This window comes from Triturus cristatus, chromosome 8 (assembly GCF_964204655.1).
Source record: "Triturus cristatus chromosome 8, aTriCri1.1, whole genome shotgun sequence".
Taxonomy (NCBI): Eukaryota; Metazoa; Chordata; class Amphibia; order Caudata; family Salamandridae; genus Triturus; species Triturus cristatus.
Window position 1 is genome coordinate 1,212,816,066 of NC_140591.1, and position 21,478 is coordinate 1,212,837,543.

A 21,478-nucleotide genomic window follows, 5' to 3' on the forward strand; every position below is an offset into this window, starting at 1 on the left:
TTACCAGATTCACAAAGGCTTGTAAACCTGGGAATGCACCAGAATACTATGCCTTTCCCAGTGAGGCGAAAGAAGGAGAAATATCTTTCTTTCTCCTTGTTATTTAGTCTTTCCATGTAAGCTTCATTTTGCAGCACCCATTGAATAGGAAAATGCTATTAAGGATTGCTTTTGTGGTGGAAGGTGTCCCTTCCTGCACAAAAAATCTGCCTGTAACTCAGGTACCCTTGAACCATAGTGCAAGGGTGCTTTGGTTGGCGCTAGGCAGCATGCAGAGCACCAACACTAACAGGCAGCAGAAATGTGCCATATCTTTCTCGAAATGTGCCATACCTAACTTGTTGTGGCGTGTTTCTGTTGTGTCCCTTTCATGCAACGCAGCAAAATAACTTTGCTTGGTGCCCTGTGTTGACTGAAAATGAGACAATCTGCCCCAAAATGTCTATGTGAAATGTACTCGTTGTTTTCTAGCATATTTCGGATTGGACAAGATCCAAAGTTGGCATAAGTCTTGGGAGTCTAGTATCATAATAGAGTTGGGAAGTGGGAATGGCCAAATCGGATGTCACAAATCTATGCAATATTGGACATGCTGTGTGTTGATAACCTTTAATAAAAGATTTAAACCATAGAAAGCCTTGGTTAGAAGAGAGACACACCAGACAGTGTGGGTTAACAGGTGACCATAGTGCAGCTTAAGTGCCGAAGCTTGAGGGATATTATCTATTAGTTAGTGGCTGCTATGCCTCCCTTTTGTAAAATGGAAAATGTGGTTTCTGTTTCTGTCCACTTTCGAAAATGCAAAATTTATTTTCTCAAAGACAAAAGCCAATACTTGTTCAAACTCCACGGTTTTTGTCTGTATGCCATAGGTCAAGTTTCTAAAAGGCTTAAGCGTAGGAAGAGGGAATTACAATATTTTAACAGGCAGAAGACAACCTCACTCTACATAATAACGGTAAGAAGCAGCACATTTTGATAAGATAAAGCACATGCATTTTATTCTGCTGGGTACAGTTGTATTATTGGAAAGATTCTAATTTCTCTGCCCCATTAAGTGGAAGGAATTCAGTAGCAGGTCTTTTCGTTTGTCGTTTTGCATAAATGTAAATTGCAGCATGTTCTTGGAAGTTCTTGGAAGCAATTAATTCTTGCACTGCGCGTTTAAATGATGCTGGGTTTTATTATGGTAACAGCTCTTTTTCTTTCTGTGGATCACTCTTTCATTTTCACTGTTACTCACAATCACCTGTATTATTGCGTGCAGTGCTCATGTAAAAGTTTATGAAACGCATTTTTTTATCTTTCTCTAAACTATTTTAAGCTTTAACTAGTAGCCTAAAAACAAATACTTTATGGGAACGTGTTAAATGAAAAATACAGAAAGCGGAAAAGGTGTTGCTAGAACTTAATTAGCAAGATGCAAAGATCCCAATTAACACCATATAGCTGAAGAAGTTAAGCAAGTGCAGGCTTTTTGTGGGATGTAGTTACAAAAAAAAAAGTCACAGCTGGTCACACATTTAAGGTTCTTGCGATTGAATTTGATGAATGCATGATAATAAGCCGAAGAGCTCTGGGACTAAAAGAAACACTACCCCAGGCTAGCCATTTATGCCTCGACTATATTAATTTAAACATTGTTACCTCGGGTATTTGTGTTAACTTGATTTGTCTGTGCCTTAATGGCTGTGCATTATGCCATGTATTCTTAGACAAATTCTGTATTTAATACACAAAGAAAGTGATAAATGTGAAAGTAACTTTAAAGATATTTATGTACTGCTGAACTGGAGTTTTAATGACACCACTCATTCAGATTAATTTTAAACAGATTACCATTTCTTTGTGCTAAAGAAGATGAATTTAGAACATTAGGTATCAGAGAATTCCTACAAAATGAAAATGCTGAAGCTTTGCAATTTAGTATCATTGTCTGATGTAGTGACAGAATATATCAGCATACAATGTTTGAGTCATACCTACTCCCTTAGATGTTTATACGGCGGCACACTACGCGTGACAATTCACCCCATAATAGATACATAGTTCTCAGGCAGATAGACATTTAAAAATGCATAAAATGACATGAAAATGAGAATTCTTCTGAGACAGGGGCGGGTCCTCCGCTAATGCGGAAGAGCATCGCCCCACTGCTTTTAAGCAGTGAGAAACATAAAATAACAATAACTTAAAGTTATTGTCATTTTATGTTTCCAGTCGTGCTGCTTTGCGGCAGGCGTATGGGCGTGGCTGCTCGGCTCTCCGAGAAGGGCAAGGACGCAGTGGTTTGCCCACTCCTAAGTGCGCAATGACTGTTTGGTCGGCACTCTTGGGCCGCCCAAAACAGTCATGCACACTCCCCTGTTCTCCATAACATGCCCACCCGTATAGCTCCTGACTGAGCACTGTGTCATGGCACTCAGACCAATCACAATGGTCCACTGGAGCTTTGTGATTGGCTTAGGGGAGGGAGCCTAGCTACAGGCTTCCTGTTCCAGTTGGAGGCAGGAAAACAGGAGAGCAGGAGCAACAAAGATGCGGGACCCGGCCATGGGGTAAGTTTCATTTTTTAAATTTCTGATCCCCCCTTCAACTCCCCCTCCGGTGCAGCACCCGCATCACCCCACCCTCCTCCCTGTGATCTCTTCCCTGCGAAACGAGCTATGCCTGCCTTGACTGTTCTTAGAGCAAATGTCAAAGTTATAAAAATTGCCACAGCATAAGCCAACATAGAGAAATGTCCATCACTAGCTATGGGGGTTCCCATTCCCATCCATCCACATATTTTACCTACAGGCCTTTATATTTGGAGTTTGCCTAAAGATTTCACAGTGCAAGCCTGTAGTTTTCTGTTTGCTCACATTGTCCCCAGGCACTTTTCAGTTATTAAGTTACTTTCAAGGTTTTGTGTGGCCTCAATTCATGACTAATCAAACTACCCACACAAAAAAGCAAACAATATTAAGTACTGTGCACTCACCTGTTGACTGTGCTCAGAGAATGGCGAAAATAACCATTGTCCCACTTAGTCTAGCCATTGCATAATATATGTCCTGCAGTAGAGGATCAATTCACACTAAAAAGAGAACATTCCCAATCATTCCAGTGACACTTTCCAAATGCCGAGTCAACCTCCGTAGGGGTGTGTTTGCGATTGCCTAATAGCAAATTTTAGCGATTCACTATTCGGAAATCATAAAAAGTGTGTTTGACACTGTTAGCGATTCACAGTGGGTTACAAATGGACCTACCACATCAATATTCATGAGGCAGGTTGCAATTTGTGATCCATTTTGAATTACCACAATCACAGGGATGGTGACCTGCTGGGGTCAGCAAACCACCATGCCTGTGATTGTTTTTTAAATAAAGCACTATTTTGGAGGGGAATGCAGGCCGTTTTCTTTAAAGGGAAATAGAATTTTTGGGGACCACTGCCTGCTTTAAAAAAATGTTGGCTTCCAAATTCACAAAAGGGAAGGGGTCCCTTGGGGACCCTTTCCTATTTGCAAATGGGTTACCACTAACTTGAAGTTGGAGGTAACGCCAAATATTTCGCGACTGCATTCCCAGTCGCAAAACATTCATACATACCAGTGCTATTCGGTTTATGAAAGGATGCCCTAAACCTGCCTCTTCATAATATTGATTCGCAAAAGCAAAGTACGATTCAGTAACAAGTCACCGAGTCGCATTTTGCCTTCTGTACATGGCAAAAAGCATTTTACCTGTTGCAAACGGCCCAATGGGCAGTTTGTGACTGGTAAAATGCTTCGTACATCTGGCCCCAAATGTTCTCAGGAACCAAGGCTAATTTAAGTTGTGTATAGAGTGTAACCCCTAGAGGAAATACAGTGTTTTACCATGACTGTGCTTGAGATGTGACCCATTGGAAAATTACTTTGCTCAAGTAAATTGAAGGAAACCTTTGGGTGATTTTACCATCAGTGTTCTCCTATGGCTCTCCCTCTGTGCCTATTTGTTTATCTGCACTAGAGGATGCAGGATTACCATTCTTTCTCTTGAAACACCACACAGAAAAGATAGAATGTCCTTTTTTAATGCACTGAATACAGAAAAACATGTGCATAATAGAACCCCAATGGGTTCTAACTAAAACCGTAGAGGGCCATGTACTACAAAGAGCCTTCATGAAAATGGACTGCTGATGAGGTGTAGCATGAACTATTATAGTGGGAATGAAGAGTCCGAAAACACCAGAGTTATTGGGATACTGTACCAATTGCATTCATAAGCTGGTTTCAAAAGTGCTTAAAACCGTAGTAAAAACCATTGGAATCCAGCAGACATTCTTGAAAAGAGCATAATGGAAAGACCTTGTGATGCTTATCGGAGAAGTCGGGCCTTTCTTAGAAGAAGCAAAGTCAGAGCACAGAGAGCAAAGAAATGCGTTCACCTGGCTACTAACATCCACTGATGTTGCCAAATAGAGCATTCCTATCATATTTCTGCTTAGAAGCTTGACTGTTGCATTGTGAACTGACTGAAGAGTACGGAAGAAGCATTGTGATACACCAAGGGAGAAAAAGTTAGAAAGTGTGGGGATACACTAGCTGTGACAATCCAGAAGTTATGAGAAAAAATAATAATTTCTCAAAGATTTTCAAATAAACATCTGGAAATGCAAATGCTCTGTTGTTTCAACAAGATATCGTCTGCAATTTGTGTTAGATTCTGACTCCTCCGACAGAAAAAAGACAATCTAACACAATATATTTTTGTGGCAAATCAAACTGGCAAGCAAATGTAGAGAAAGGTCACAGGATGGTTGAGAGTTGTGGCTGAGCTACAATCCTGCCCAAACAAGAGTACTCAGACATACAGTTTTCAATATGAGTAACTTTGGCTTATCTTTTGAAGTGTGGTTTGGGCAATGAGGCAATCCCAGACAAAAATGTATAATGCACAGAGCAAACAGCAATATTACAGTTTCTGAAAAAGAAAATTAAAGACTCAACTACATTTAATTAAGAAGAGAGACTATGAAGGAAAGAGGAGAAATATGGAAATCAGTTTAAATGTTACGGGGCATGGAAAATCATCATCTACGGATCAAAGTGTAGAGGTCATTCCCTTTCAATTTCTGGGCATCCAAAGTACTATAAACAATGATTAACAGCCTGGTTTGGATTTTGGTAGTAGCAGAAAATCCTTTTATTTTTGGAGGCACTGCCAATATGAGAGGAGAATTTGCAAGGGGAATTTCCACCACCTGTGGAGTTTAAGGTAAAAAGAACACTGTCAGTAAATGTTCTTCTTGACTAATCACTCTTTATGCACATCCATTTACCTCCCAAATCCAAATAAAGCCAACACTGTCCATGCGATATCCGGTAAGTTAGACTAACTCAGAAGTACATGTATTGGATTGAAGTTTGTCTTTGCAAAACTTTGCATTCACAGGAATTCTTCCACCATGGCCAACCTGCATGTTGTATTTTAACCTTTCTCCAGCATCTCAGGACCACTGAAAAGAAGTTATCAGAGGAAACTGGGGACCTTGTTCAGAAACATCTGAGCTGGTCCAAGGGAGTTAAGTCTTCAATTTCGCATGGCCTCATGAAGTGAATTGATGTAGCTGAACAAAGAGACCTTTATTAAAAATTAATTACTTGGTACATTGATCAAATACAGATAATCTTAGTTTGACAACCTGCTGAATGCAGAGTATGAGAACAATTTGGTTCCGGATGGGAGAAGGCTGTGGAGCTGGCTGACCAGTCCACAAATTTAGTGGAAAGATGCTTATAGAGCCTGCATATATGATCCATTCACTTCAAATAGGCAATATCAGAAAAAATGAATTGTTAATTTAAAAAAATCTATATTTATTAATGCTTTCATTTCAGGTTCCTTCAGAAGTGATTTAATTCCATATTTAAAAAAAAGTATGTGGGGAATTTTACAATTAGAAGAGTACACAATAACCTCTTGGTATAACAGCTAACAGCAAATGTGGCCCTGGTGGCCCCTGCACACAAAACACTCTCACTTCCTTAAACCCGACCCAGATATACAGGAAGCATGTATGTCAGCCGACTGCAACAGCATATAGCATATCATATTACCCCACACAATTTGCACACGGCTACCAATTGTTGCTAGTGCTTCATCAGAAAGTGGGGACATTTCTACTAGTATATTTCTCTATCACGCTATTTTACTAGTCACATGGCTCTATCGTATCACACACTCTTCAGACAAGGTTACGATCAGTCACAGAAAGCAGTCCACAGCAGACACAGATCTGAAAATGAATGCATACCTATTTAGCGAGCTGTATCACACACAGGGCCGGACTGGGAACCAAAACCGGCCCTGGCAAAGTGCTCGGCCGCTCCCCCCCACCCTCACGGGAGGGTGGGGTGTGCCGCCGAGCTCTTTGCCAGGGCAGGTTTTCGGCCGATCTTGTTACAGGGCCGATTTTGCTGCAAAAACGGCCCTGTAACAAAAACGGCCCCCAGGGACCCAAAACCGGCCCAGACCCGAGCGGCGCACCGGGGGATTGCCCGGGGCCAGCTACGGCCAGTCCAGCCCTGATCACACAGCTCAAGAATATGTCCTTGGAGTTGGGAGTTAGTGGTTGGAGCAAACCTTTCATATCTAATGAAGTATTTTTGCAGGATATATTTGCAATGGCAACGGAAAAGTTGTTTTTTTTATTTTCCTCTTTATGTCTTTGTCTTGGGCCTAACAATCTTTGCACAGGTTTTTAAAGGTTAAGGCTGATAAACCTTTGGTGGGCACCACTAGTCCAAACCTAGCCTTCCCTAAAATAACACCACTTCCACTTTCTTATCAAAATGATAGAAATAGTGTGCAGAGAGTGAATTCTATTTCTGAAAATCTTGTAGAGGACTTTACCTATAAAGTACACCATTTGGAAGGTTATGTTAGCAAGCTAGATCCCTCTCCAAATCCTAAACATTTTCCTTTATTTACAAACCATGCCTGACCAACTCCAAATGAATATAAAGACTTTCCAGTTACACACCCCACAGTGAGTCAGGAAGGGATCTATTACTGACGAGGTCAGGTTAACAGAAAACACTCTCTCAAGGAAAAATTACTACTTTATTTCTGCCATGTAGTTTTCGGTATTTGTGTAAGAATCATGTGAAGTTTCAGTTGGACTGCTGGTAATGGGAGGTCTCCTATTATTAGGTGAGCAGTTTTTCTTGTCCACGTACATGGTCTAATCATTAGTTTCATTTGCTATGGATAGAAATAGAACAAAATATTGCTTACTCCAAAGTTAAACAAGGTAAAGGGATTCCATTTTCAGATTTGACGTTAACAATGCTGAACACCAAAGCTTGTTATCCGGAAACCAGGCTTGAGTACTTACAAGGCTGTACAAACTTATCATATGAGGTTGGTTAAGGGAAACATCCTTCTACTCCACAACTAACTAATTGAACACATTTATGCCAGATTAGTTTGTGTACCACTACAATTGGAACAAATATATTTAGTTATTATTAGTTAGTTTTTAGAATTTGACACCTGTTAGTGGCAACAGACTAACTTTTGAAAAAAGAAGCCAGTCTGATTATTAATAGAGCATCAATTCAATATATAGAGAGCATGAGCTTCAGTTTATTCACAGCCTTAGCCAACACGTGTTGCGTCGTGCTTACAGTTGTCCGCAGTGACTTCTTCAGGCCTAAGAAACAAACAATAGTACAGAATTGGGAATGAAAGGTACACAAAAATAGCATCCAATGTCAGTTTCCCATTGTGACAGACTAACTTTGAAGGATCGGCTCATGTTGCCTACTCGAGCCTGTGGAAACCCATGCTGTCTTAAGTGTGTCAACTCGGTTGTTCAGTGAGAAACTAGTGTAGTTTAAGAAGAAATATAATAACACTCTTAGATAAAATAAACTGGTCCGGAGTTAAGACATGCTTGTTCCTTGTGAGTCCAGTTGTGACATTTAAACCTAGGACACTCCCTTAATGTTGCCTGGTACCCCAATGTATTTAATACAAAACAAAATACCTATGCTCAATACGTAAAGATCCTAGGGGAAAAGAGGTGGGTTAAAAAGAAAGAAAAATAATGCTAAGTATACAAGCCCTGTAAAGAGCAAGTTTATTGTGCTAAGGTGACCAAATCTGACCGGGAAACCAACCTTAAAATCGTTTGTATCTCTGTCCCGAATGGGATTCAATAGAGTTTAATGCTAGACACACATAATCCCTCTCATTCACAATATAGGTATCCTGGATATGTTTCCCAATGAGGAGTCCCTGAGGATGGGTAAATAAAGGAAAACGGCCTAATTACATATAAGAGTACACCCAAAGGAAAAATGACAGGGGCATATTCTATGAACTTTAAGAATACGGTAATGTGGTCTCACGTACCTTAAATGAGGATTTAGGAGTGGTGCAAGTTTATTCAGGCATGAATAAATAAAATCTGTGGTCCATTGCACTCACTCGATGCAGGTTGTCTTAAAGAAAATAACCAGCAACTTCGACCATCTTGGAACAGTAAATCCAGTACCCTGCTCATCAATATAGGTTAAAAGTGGGCAATTCATCATCCCCTGTAGTGTGTTGATGTAGAGCTCAACTGTCGTGGGGTATTGATCAGCATTATGCTCGATGGGCTAATGCATAGTAGTCAAACAAATATCATCGCCCATCTTGGAGTGTCTAATCTCCACATCCGGCTTAATAACAGAGTTAGTAATGGGCAAATAACCGCCGGAGATGGAGTAAAGAACATATCAAATTAAAGCGATTGTAGCTGTGTGCATCCAATAAGGATCTTAAAATATTATTTTGATTATCACTGTGTGCATACAGAAAAAAGGTTTGCAGAAGGAAAACCATGCTGATGCCCCCACTCGATGCAGGTTGTGTTAAAGAAAATAACTGACAGCCATATTCTTGCCGGTATTAATACGAGACCTTTGCCTAATAAAAAAAATCAAATGAAAGTGTGTCAGAACAAGCGAGCAGATTGACCCCGTGGTGAGTATTTAAAAGATGCCCCCAAATGCAGATGCTTGTATCTACCGTAGTTGGCACTGTACCGCTAATTGCAGGAGAACATTCAGTTTGTTATGGCCGCTTACCTCTGTGATGAACAGAGCTCCTTCCGGTGTCTTCGCTAGAGACCTAATGACCCGCAGAAGAACACATGTTTATATAGACCTGGGAGCGGAAACAGTTGTAGGATTGTATCCGCTTCAAAGACTTCGGCCATCTTGGAACGGTAAATCCAGTACCCCGCTTATCAATAGAGGTTAAAAGTGGGCAATTCATCAGACCCCGAGGTGTGTTGATGTAGAGCTCAAGGGTCTTGGGGTATTGATCAGCATTATGCTCGATGGGCTAATGCATAGTAGTACAACAAATATAGTCGGCCATCTCAGAGTGTCTAATTTCCACATCCACTTAATAACAGAGATAGTGATAGGCAAATACCGTTCATGAGAAGGAGTAAACAACATATCAAATGTAAGCGATTGTAGCTGTGTGCATCCAATGAGGATCTGAAAATATAATTTTAGATTATCGCTGTGTGCATACAGAAAAAAGGTTTGTAAAAGGAAAACAATGCTGATGCCCCCATGTAATGGTGTGTCCACAGCAGTTTTAGGAATGTAAAGGAGAAAAATGTAAAATAAATGGAATGTGGGTAAACCATCCCTAGGATAACGAATCCATCTGGATATAAATTACCTGAAACAATAAGTCTTTTAATATTTGAATCCAAGAGAGAATAAAAGGGGGCATCTCTAGTAGTAGAGTTCTAAGGCAACATTAAAGGAGAGTCAAGCGAAAGAGATTCCCGAGTTCAGTATGTGCTGCAACCGTCTAAGTAGAAAGGTACAGAATAACAATTATCATAAGTCTAAATAAGACATATTGCATGCCCACAGGATCTACATACACAATCCTGTGGGTCACCTTAAGATAGTTAAACATACACAGTAAGTACATCGATGCCACAGTAAGCATATCGGTTCCAGAGAAAAGTAGACAGGTTCTGATAGTAGAATCCTAAATAGGAGCACAGGTATAATGAGCATGATAGATGGTTACTGAACAAATGAGCTCCCCAAGTGACAGTCTATGGTGCTGAGGAAATCAAAACCATGTTAGGACATGTAGTCCTAGGTAAGCCTGCACTCAGTACCATCATTTCCATGTGGCCTTCTGACTTGCTTGTGATGTGATCTCTATCTTACTACTACTGTTGTGTTTGAACTGAAGTTTTGAAGTCTGCTTCCATGCGCTTACGTGGAAACTTACCTAGGACACATCATAACATGGTTTTGATTTCCTCAGCCCCCTACTCTTATACACGATGTTAGGGTATCTGGTGCCTCACCGAGGTTCATGGAGGGCGTTTATGCGCCCGTCTCACCAAAAGAAATATTGTGTGCCGCCTTCCGGACCCAGGTCTATCCCGGGTATCGGGTATTGAAGTGCAGGAGCCCGTGCTTTTAGAAAAAATGTTGCCTCAAGTATGCTGCAATTTTTTTAAGCGGTTTTCGCGGCAGACGGGGTCCCTCTGTAATCTCACTATCAGGCCTAGTGGCTTATGGTATCCCTACCTTGCCCAGTATGACTTTTTTATTGCCTTTTTTTTTAGGGCTCAGGACTGATTCCCGAATCTTCTGTGGCTGGTAGCACATCGTGGTTGATATCGTGGCAGCCATTCAGATCTACTTGAGATCTGCTGGCCCCGCAGACCCTCTACTACCAAACGGATTTACACCAAATCACAAAAAAAACTCTTTCTGGATCTAGATTTTGGCCACTTTTGGTATAAATACATTCAGCAGTTTGGACTGTAGCTCTGTCTAAAGTTCCTATTGAAAAATGAATTGAGAAATAGCGTTTTGTGACCCCCTCCCTTTTTTCAGTGCTTGACTGAGCTCACAGAACCCTTTCAGTTGGGAGCTGAGGTCAAAATCTTTTTTTGGGATAGTTTTGTGAAGATTTACCAAACGGCACCAAACATATAAGCAAGCAAAACATGCATTTCCTATGGAAACAAGATCCTAATTATATCTACCTAGCGGCACTCACCAGTCGGATATGTATATATATATATATATATATATATATATATATATATATCGCGCCAAACAGTTCCATTTTGCTGGGGGCTATGACCCTGCAGGGCGGGCTTTTGAAACAGGAATGGAAATCCTGTCAATGTGAAACATCACCACCAAACAGAAAAAAGCCCAACTCCGATTAATGGAACAAGCTGACTTTAATTCGTCGTCTGCGCTGCAGCATACATCGCACTCAAGTCCTTACGCGTTTCAGCATGTCTCTGCCTTGATCACAGGTGAGTGCGTTTATAAAATCCATGTGGTCACGTGCCTGTAGTCCGTGTTCAAAACCGCAGGCCCCAGAATGCATCTGCTGAGTATCCTTGTGTGTGCACTGTTGATTAATTTACATCTGCTGAATAGCGTTATGTGCACAGTGCCACAATATTATTAGGTTCCCAATTAATGCACACTTCAAATTACTTCTGCAAGTGCCTGCAGATGCTGCAGCGTTTTAAATAATTTCTGAGCTGATACCACGGAGTTGCAAGAGGAAAGCATTCCTCCTCTCCCTTTCTCCCCCACAGTTCCAAATAGCAACGGAAATCCAAGATTTGCTGGAATTGCAGAGAGCGGGACATCCCCCTTCATTAGATAGCGCCAAACAGTTCCATTTTGCTGGGGGCTATGACCCTGCAGGGCGGGCTTTTGAAACAGGAATGGAAATCCTGTCAATGTGAAACATCACCACCAAACAGAAAAAAGCCCAACTCCGATTAATGGAACAAGCTGACTTTAATTCGTCGTCTGCGCTGCAGCATACATCGCACTCAAGTCCTTACGCGTTTCAGCATGTCTCTGCCTTGATCACAGGTGAGTGCGTTTATAAAATCCATGTGGTCACGTGCCTGTAGTCCGTGTTCAAAACCGCAGGCCCCAGAATGCATCTGCTGAGTATCCTTGTGTGTGCACTGTTGATTAATTTACATCTGCTGAATAGCGTTATGTCCACAGTGCCACAATATTATTAGGTTCCCAATTAATGCACACTTCAAATTACTTCTGCAAGTGCCTGCAGATGCTGCAGCGTTTTAAATAATTTCTGAGCTGATACCACGGAGTTGCAAGAGGAAAGCATTCCTCCTCTCCCTTTCTCCCCCACAGTTCCAAATAGCAACGGAAATCCAAGATTTGCTGGAATTGCAGAGAGCGGGACATCCCCCTTCATTAGATAGCGCCAAACAGTTCCATTTTGCTGGGGGCTATGACCCTGCAGGGCGGGCTTTTGAAACAGGAATGGAAATCCTGTCAATGTGAAACATCACCACCAAACAGAAAAAAGCCCAACTCCGATTAATGGAACAAGCTGACTTTAAGTCGTCGTCTGCGCTGCAGCATACATCGCACTCAAGTCCTTACGCGTTTCAGCATGTCTCTGCCTTGATCACAGGTGAGTGCGTTTATAAAATCCATGTGGTCACGTGCCTGTAGTCCGTGTTCAAAACCGCAGGCCCCAGAATGCATCTGCTGAGTATCCTTGTGTGTGCACTGTTGATTAATTTACATCTGCTGAATAGCGTTATGTCCACAGTGCCACAATATTATTAGGTTCCCAATTAATGCACACTTCAAATTACTTTTGCAAGTGCCTGCAGATGCTGCAGCGTTTTAAATAATTTCTGAGCTGATACCACGGAGTTGCAAGAGGAAAGCATTCCTCCTCTCCCTTTCTCCCCCACAGTTCCAAATAGCAACGGAAATCCAAGATTTGCTGGAATTGCAGAGAGCGGGACATCCCCCTTCATTAGATAGCGCCAAACAGTTCCATTTTGCTGGGGGCTATGACCCTGCAGGGCGGGCTTTTGAAACAGGAATGGAAATCCTGTCAATGTGAAACATCACCACCAAACAGAAAAAAGCCCAACTCCGATTAATGGAACAAGCTGACTTTAATTCGTCGTCTGCGCTGCAGCATACATTGCACTCAAGTCCTTATGCGTTTCAGCATGTCTCTGCCTTGATCACAGGTGAGTGCGTTTATAAAATCCATGTGGTCACGTGCCTGTAGTCCGTGTTCAAAACCGCAGGCCCCAGAATGCATCTGCTGAGTATCCTTGTGTGTGCACTGTTGATTAATTTACATCTGCTGAATAGCGTTATGTCCACAGTGCCACAATATTATTAGGTTCCCAATTAATGCACACTTCAAATTACTTCTGCAAGTGCCTGCAGATGCTGCAGCGTTTTAAATAATTTCTGAGCTGATACCACGGAGTTGCAAGAGGAAAGCATTCCTCCTCTCCCTTTCTCCCCCACAGTTCCAAATAGCAACGGAAATCCAAGATTTGCTGGAATTGCAGAGAGCGGGACATCCCCCTTCATTAGATAGCGCCAAACAGTTCCATTTTGCTGGGGGCTATGACCCTGCAGGGCGGGCTTTTGAAACAGGAATGGAAATCCTGTCAATGTGAAACATCACCACCAAACAGAAAAAAGCCCAACTCCGATTAATGGAACAAGCTGACTTTAATTCGTCGTCTACGCTGCAGCATACATCGCACTCAAGTCCTTACGCGTTTCAACATGTCTCTGCCTTGATCACAGGTGAGTGCGTTTATAAAATCCATGTGGTCACGTGCCTGTAGTCCGTGTTCAAAACCGCAGGCCCCAGAATGCATCTGCTGAGTATCCTGTGTGTGCACTGTTGATTCATTTACATCTGCTGAATAGCGTTATGTCCACAGTGCCACAATATTATTAGGTTCCCAATTAATGCACACTTCAAATTACTTCTGCAAGTGCCTGCAGATGCTGCAGCGTTTTAAATAATTTCTGAGCTGATACCACGGAGTTGCAAGAGGAAAGCATTCCTCCTCTCCCTTTCTCCCCCACAGTTCCAAATAGCAACGGAAATCCAAGATTTGCTGGAATTGCAGAGAGCGGGACATCCCCCTTCATTAGATAGCGCCAAACAGTTCCATTTTGCTGGGGGCTATGACCCTGCAGGGCGGGCTTTTGAAACAGGAATGGAAATCCTGTCAATGTGAAACATCACCACCAAACAGAAAAAAGCCCAACTCCGATTAATAGAACAAGCTGACTTTAATTCGTCGTCTGCGCAGCAGCATACATCGCACTCAAGTCCTTACGCGTTTCAGCATGTCTCTGCCTTGATCACAGGTGAGTGCGTTTATAAAATCCATGTGGTCACGTGCCTGTAGTCCGTGTTCAAAACCGCAGGCCCCAGAATGCATCTGCTGAGTATCCTTGTGTGTGCACTGTTGATTAATTTACATCTGCTGAATAGCGTTATATCCACAGTGCCACAATATTATTAGGTTCCCAATTAATGCACACTTCAAATTACTTCTGCAAGTGCCTGCAGATGCTGCAGCGTTTTAAATAATTTCTGAGCTGATACCACGGAGTTGCAAGAGGAAAGCATTCCTCCTCTCCCTTTCTCCCCCACAGTTCCAAATAGCAACGGAAATCCAAGATTTGCTGGAATTGCAGAGAGCGGGACATCCCCCTTCATTAGATAGCGCCAAACAGTTCCATTTTGCTGGGGGCTATGACCCTGCAGGGCGGGCTTTTGAAACAGGAATGGAAATCCTGTCAATGTGAAACATCACCACCAAACAGAAAAAAGCCCAACTCCGATTAATGGAACAAGCTGACTTTAATTCGTCGTCTGCGCTGCAGCATACATCGCACTCAAGTCCTTACGCGTTTCAGCATGTCTCTGCCTTGATCACAGGTGAGTGCGTTTATAAAATCCATGTGGTCACGTGCCTGTAGTCCGTGTTCAAAACCGCAGGCCCCAGAATGCATCTGCTGAGTATCCTTGTGTGTGCACTGTTGATTAATTTACATCTGCTGAATAGCGTTATGTCCACAGTGCCACAATATTATTAGGTTCCCAATTAATGCACACTTCAAATTACTTCTGCAAGTGCCTGCAGATGCTGCAGCGTTTTAAATAATTTCTGAGCTGATACCACGGAGTTGCAAGAGGAAAGCATTCCTCCTCTCCCTTTCTCCCCCACAGTTCCAAATAGCAACGGAAATCCAAGATTTGCTGGAATTGCAGAGAGCGGGACATCCCCCTTCATTAGATAGCGCCAAACAGTTCCATTTTGCTGGGGGCTATGACCCTGCAGGGCGGGCTTTTGAAACAGGAATGGAAATCCTGTCAATGTGAAACATCACCACCAAACAGAAAAAAGCCCAACTCCGATTAATGGAACAAGCTGACTTTAATTCGTCGTCTGCGCTGCAGCATACATCGCACTCAAGTCCTTACGCGTTTCAGCATGTCTCTGCCTTGATCACAGGTGAGTGCGTTTATAAAATCCATGTGGTCACGTGCCTGTAGTCCGTGTTCAAAACCGCAGGCCCCAGAATGCATCTGCTGAGTATCCTTGTGTGTGCACTGTTGATTAATTTACATCTGCTGAATAGCATTATGTCCACAGTGCCACAATATTATTAGGTTCCCAATTAATGCACACTTCAAATTACTTCTGCAAGTGCCTGCAGATGCTGCAGCGTTTTAAATAATTTCTGAGCTGATACCACGGAGTTGCAAGAGGAAAGCATTCCTCCTCTCCCCTTCTCCCCCACAGTTCCAAATAGCAACGGAAATCCAAGATTTGCTGGAATTGCAGAGAGCGGGACATCCCCCTTCATTAGATAGCGCCAAACAGTTCCATTTTGCTGGGGGCTATGACCCTGCAGGGCGGGCTTTTGAAACAGGAATGGAAATCCTGTCAATGTGAAACAATGTGATATATATACATATATATATATATATATATAAATATTACCTACTGGCGGTCGCCAGTAGGTAGTTATAGTTAGGACCACGTTTCCATAGGAAATCCGCAACATTCTATTTTGAATAACTTTTGCGCCGGTCGACGAATCCTCGCGAATTTTTCAAAATAGGTGGGGCGCTACGCTCTGCTCCTACCCTGAAAGTCTCGGGGGGATTCGTCAAGCGGGGGCTGAGATAAAAGGGGGGTCCCAAAACGCGTTTTCCCATGCATTTTTCCATAGGACCTTTAGACACAGCTACAGCCCGAACGGCTGAACAGAATTACTTGAAATTTGGCAGAGAGGTAGTCCTCAGGTCAAGTAAGTGCCTTTTGTAGGTTTGGTGTAAATCTGTTCAGTAGATTCTGAGAAAATAGCCTTTAAATCAATATATATATCTGAGCCAGCTTACGGTGCGCTTACGGTGCGCTTACCGTACGCGTACGGTGACGTGCGCGAGCGCGATTCTGATTGGCTCTTAGATCTTAGTAAACATTCGAATCGGCCGAAACCAGGAAGCGGCGGCCGCCATTTTCTCTCTCGCACTCTGAGTGGGGCAGCATAAATGAAGCCCAAAAATGTGTAAAGGGGCAGTTTATTGAGATAATATTCACCCCGCAGTGATATACGGGCCCCCAAACAACCCCCAAGGCAAAAAAAAATAATTTTTTTTTTTTTCTAAAAATCGCCGATTACGCTTACCGTACGCGTACAGTAAAATTTGAATAAAAAAAAAAATACTATCCACACTCTCCACAACCCATGTTCAAATGGTGCCCGCAGGGCACCATTAGTGCATGGCTTATTAACAGATGCAAATAATAAAAAAAACATTTCACAACGATGCGCATAATATGTCCCCCATGTGCGCACGGTGCGCGAAGCGCATCGTGCGTACATGGCCCATCCTGCATAATGTGGGCACGCGGTGATCACCATGCGTGCATGGCACTAACTGCGTAAAGTGGGCGCGCGGTGCGCGAAGCGCACCGCGTGCTCACTGTGCGCGCACGGTGCGCGAAGCGCACCATGCACGCACGGAACGAACTGCGTTAACTGGGCGCGCACGCCACGAATGGCGTAAAGTAAGTTAGCATTTAAAAAACCGTACAAATTCACTGAAAAAACCATAGGTTTCACACACGTTATAGTTAGGAATTAGCATTTAAAAAACCTTGTAAATTCACTGAAAAAACCATAGGTTTCACACATGTTATAGTTAGCTGTACATTTTACTGATAAAAAAACCAATGAAATTCCCCCGTTATAGTTACTGTAGGCAACTATAACTCACGCGACCGTAATCCTCTGCTGATGACATATGTGTCTTTATGAAAAAAAAATATTTGTAATATATGTATAGCTAAAATTTAATGGAAGAAGACATGGGCAAATAAGTGTCTAAATACAGTATTAGCAACAGCAGAGGATTGCGGTCGCGTGAGTTATAGTTGCCTACAGTAACTATAACGGGGGAATTTCATTGGTTTTTTATCAGTAAAATGTACAGCTAACTATAACATGTGTGAAACCTATGGTTTTTTCAGTGAATATATATATATATATAAATATATCTATATATATATATATATATATATATATATATATATATATATTCACTGAAAAACCATAGGTTTCACACATGTTATAGTTAGCTGGACATTTCACTCGTAAAAAACCATTGAAATTTCCCCATTATAGTTAGTTCAGCTAAATATAACTCGCGCGACCGCAATCAACTGCTGATGACGTCACATATTACATCACTCATGACATGGTCAGTGACATCACTCATGACATCACTGATGACATCTCAAATGACATCACTAATGACATCACTGATGACTTCATCCAGTGAATATGTGTCTTTCTGAAAAATAATTTTTTTTATATATGTATATCTAAAGGTTAATGGAAGAATAAATGGGTAAATAAGTGTCTAAATGGATGTTTTTTTTTGTAAAATTAATTGTATAACTGACTTATTAACAGTATCTTAGTGAATACAGTGATGTAATATGTGACATCATCAGCAGTGGATTGCGGTCGCGCGAGTTATATTTAGCTGAACTAACTATAACGGGGGAATTTCAATGGTTTTTTACGAGTGAAATGTCCAGCATGTGTGAAACCTAAGGTTTTTTCAGTGAATTTGCAAGGTTTTTAAAATGCTAATTCCTATATATATAACGTGTGTGAAACCTATGGTTTTTTAAGTGAATTTGCAAGGTTTTTTAAATGCTAATTTATGTATGTATTATTACATGTTTTATATATTTATTTTACAACCTATGTATATAGTTATAGATTGACTGTATCCTGTAATATGGAATGGCTCATTTAAAATGTTTTTTTTTAGGGGTTTTTCACCGGGCGCGCACCGTGCGATTTTTTGAAAAAAAAAAAAATGTTTTTTTGACCCTTCAGGGACCCCCTGACAAAGGCTAGGGGGTCAGGAACTCTCTACCCTGCCCCCTTTTCACGTTCTCCACCTTTGTTTTTCACTGCCACACACAAAATGGCGTCCGACACTTCCTGATTTCGACCGATTCGAATGTTGACTGACATCTAACCACCAATCAGAATTACGCTCGCGCACGGCACCGTGTGCGCACGGTGCGCGCATATAGATATTTATGTACTTTCAACTGCAATTTTCTCAGGAACTACTGAACAGATTGACACCATATATGCAAAACGCACATCCCTGACCTGAGGACTACCTCTTTGACAAATTTCAAGTAATTTTTTTCAGCCGTTCGGGCTGTACCTTCGACTAAAGGTCCTATGGGAAAATGCATGGGGAAAACGCGTTTTGGGACCCCCCTTTTTTCTCAGCCCCCGCTTGACGAATCACCCCGAGACTTTCAGGGTAGGAGCTGAGCGGAGCGCCCCATTAGTTTTGAAAATTTCATGAAGATTAGTCAACCGGCACCAAAGTTATTCAAAATAGAATTTTCAGATCTCCTATGGGAACTCGGTCCTAACTATAACTATCTACTGGCGACCACCAGTAGATAATATATATATATATATATATATATATATATATATATATATATATATATATATATATATATATATATATATATATATATATATATATATATATATATATCTTTATAAAAAAGGCTTCAAAGTCAATACAAAAGAAGAATGTCAGACACAAAATGTTGTGGAAATATATCAATTTAGTCACCAGCTGAAAATAGGGCATGCTTGGGCTGATGCCTTGATCACCTGATTACCCTTTACCCAAAGTGCATTTTTATCTCATAACGTGACATAAGCACAAACAGAGGTCTCCTTTTTAAAAACATTGCTGTCAGCAGACATAAAGAACACACAATCCAGCATAATGCAACAGAACAAATGAAATCATTAATTATCCTATATTGATCATTTCAAAATATAATTGACATTGAATAATGTCCATTAATTTGATATCCAAGTGGTGCAAGTAGTGTCCTTCAATTAATTGAGTATACGCACATATACTCAACAATTTCACTTTCTTAATAGTCTTTTGTATCCAGTACATCAGCATAGATAGGACATTGGAAAAGCCTTTGCCAGTAGAGATGGAAGATATACTATGAATTGTATGAGACATTCAGAACTATTGAATAAGTCTCATTTATAGTTTGAATTTTTATCAATTTAAGGGTAATTAATTAATGAACTTATACTGTTACATTCATGTTGCTAAATCCTACGCATGATGGGAGTAATACCACATTCAGCTGTTTTTTCTGTATCGATGAGCAAAAAATTGGGGAAAGTTTTGAATAGATTGGTTAAACTGTGCCAAAGTTATTAGGTAAACAATAAATATATATTTATCCAGTTTAAGTGGGCTGACTCCTGCTTGGCAGAGTAACGTTGTTGAATTTAGACCAGTGCTTTGATTCACAGGTGTCTTGTTAATACATGAGACCAATTAATTCTGTTAGGAAGTATCATTTATTGTACATCATGAAATTCAATTATGTATTGTTTACTAGCCACTTAAACACCTACACACAGACACATACAGACATTCACACAGTTTAGTCACTAGTCTGCAGTAAGATACATTTAATGACTCACTTAAAGAGTCAGTTACGCACCTACAAAATCATCCGTTCACACACTTGTACACCCACTCATTCTTCAACAGACCTTTCCCTAGATATATTAAACATATTAAAACTGTAAAGAAACACATACCTACTGGATGATGTCATCAGTGATGTCATGAGTGATGTCATTTGAGATGTCATCAGTGATGTCACTGACCATGTCATGAGTGATGTAATATGTGACGTCATCAGCAGTGCATTGCGGGGGCGCGAGTTATAGTTAGCTGAACTAACTATAACAGGGGAATTTCCAGGGTTTTGTACGAGGGAAATGTCCAGCTAACTATAACGCCCCTGAAACCTTTGGTTTTTTCAGTGAATTTCTAAGGTTTTTTTAAATGCCAATTCCTAACTATAACGCCCCTGAAACCTATGGTTTTTTCAGTGAATTTCAAAGGTTTTTTAAATGCTAATTCCTATCTATAACTTATCTCTGAAGATATCATGAAAAGCATTCTTTTTTAAAAGTAGGGTGCACATTAGTTTTGTGGAAAAGCATCTTTGTGATTGGTTGAGAAAAAGCAGTTTCAACGTGGAGTACATATCAAAGGATAAAATTTGCTCAGATCAACCACACCTGCTACTTGCATTTGAAAGGCACTGTTCGAACTTAAAACAATCGTCAACTTTTAACCTGCACGTGTCGTTAAATATTCAAGAAAATGTTACAAAAAAAATCGTTACGTTTTAAAAAATTGATGAACTTTTAACCTGCACGTGTTGTAGAATGTTCTAGAAAGTGTGTTGATAGAATACGTTGCACTTCTGACTTCTATGTGTTGTTCAATATTAAAAAAACGGTTCATATGGAAAATTAAAAAGAAACCAATAGAGAAGTTTTGAAACCTAAAAGAATCAAGGAACTATTCTAATTTATTCTTTACATGTATTTATGTGTGCAGCAACAAAATTATAGACACAACAGCAGTAGGAAGAGGAAGAAGCAGGGAGTGGGGGGAGGGGGAGATGGGCAGAACGGCACTCATGCACAATTAAGTACAACACACATATAGACTAACAATGGCCAAAATGAAACACACCAACAAGCAGCACAAGTCACACAACCCACCAACATCACACCACTGAACGAGCATAGAAGTGAAAACCACGCTGCATTCATACAGGATGTGTACAAAGGCCAGTCGTTGGTGTTGTGGGATGTCTGCGACCGTGGTCATCATGGATGAGATGCCCAGCATGTGGCACATGGTCGAGTTCACTGTGTGTTATGTTGCCAAACGGCTGCACCTCCCTCCCACGAGCCCCCACACTTTTCTACGGTGCGCTGTTGTATCTCGTGCACTCGTACAGCACACCATTGTAATGCCTATTTGCGCATGTCCTGCTACATTCCAACTACAACATCACAGTGCTGTTTGGAGGTGGTGCATGCCAGTTTACAACATCAACTGCTGCGGCTCTTGTAGCAGGCCACACCAGAACACAGAGACACACTTACCGCACTTCCTGTACACGGACATGTCCGAGACA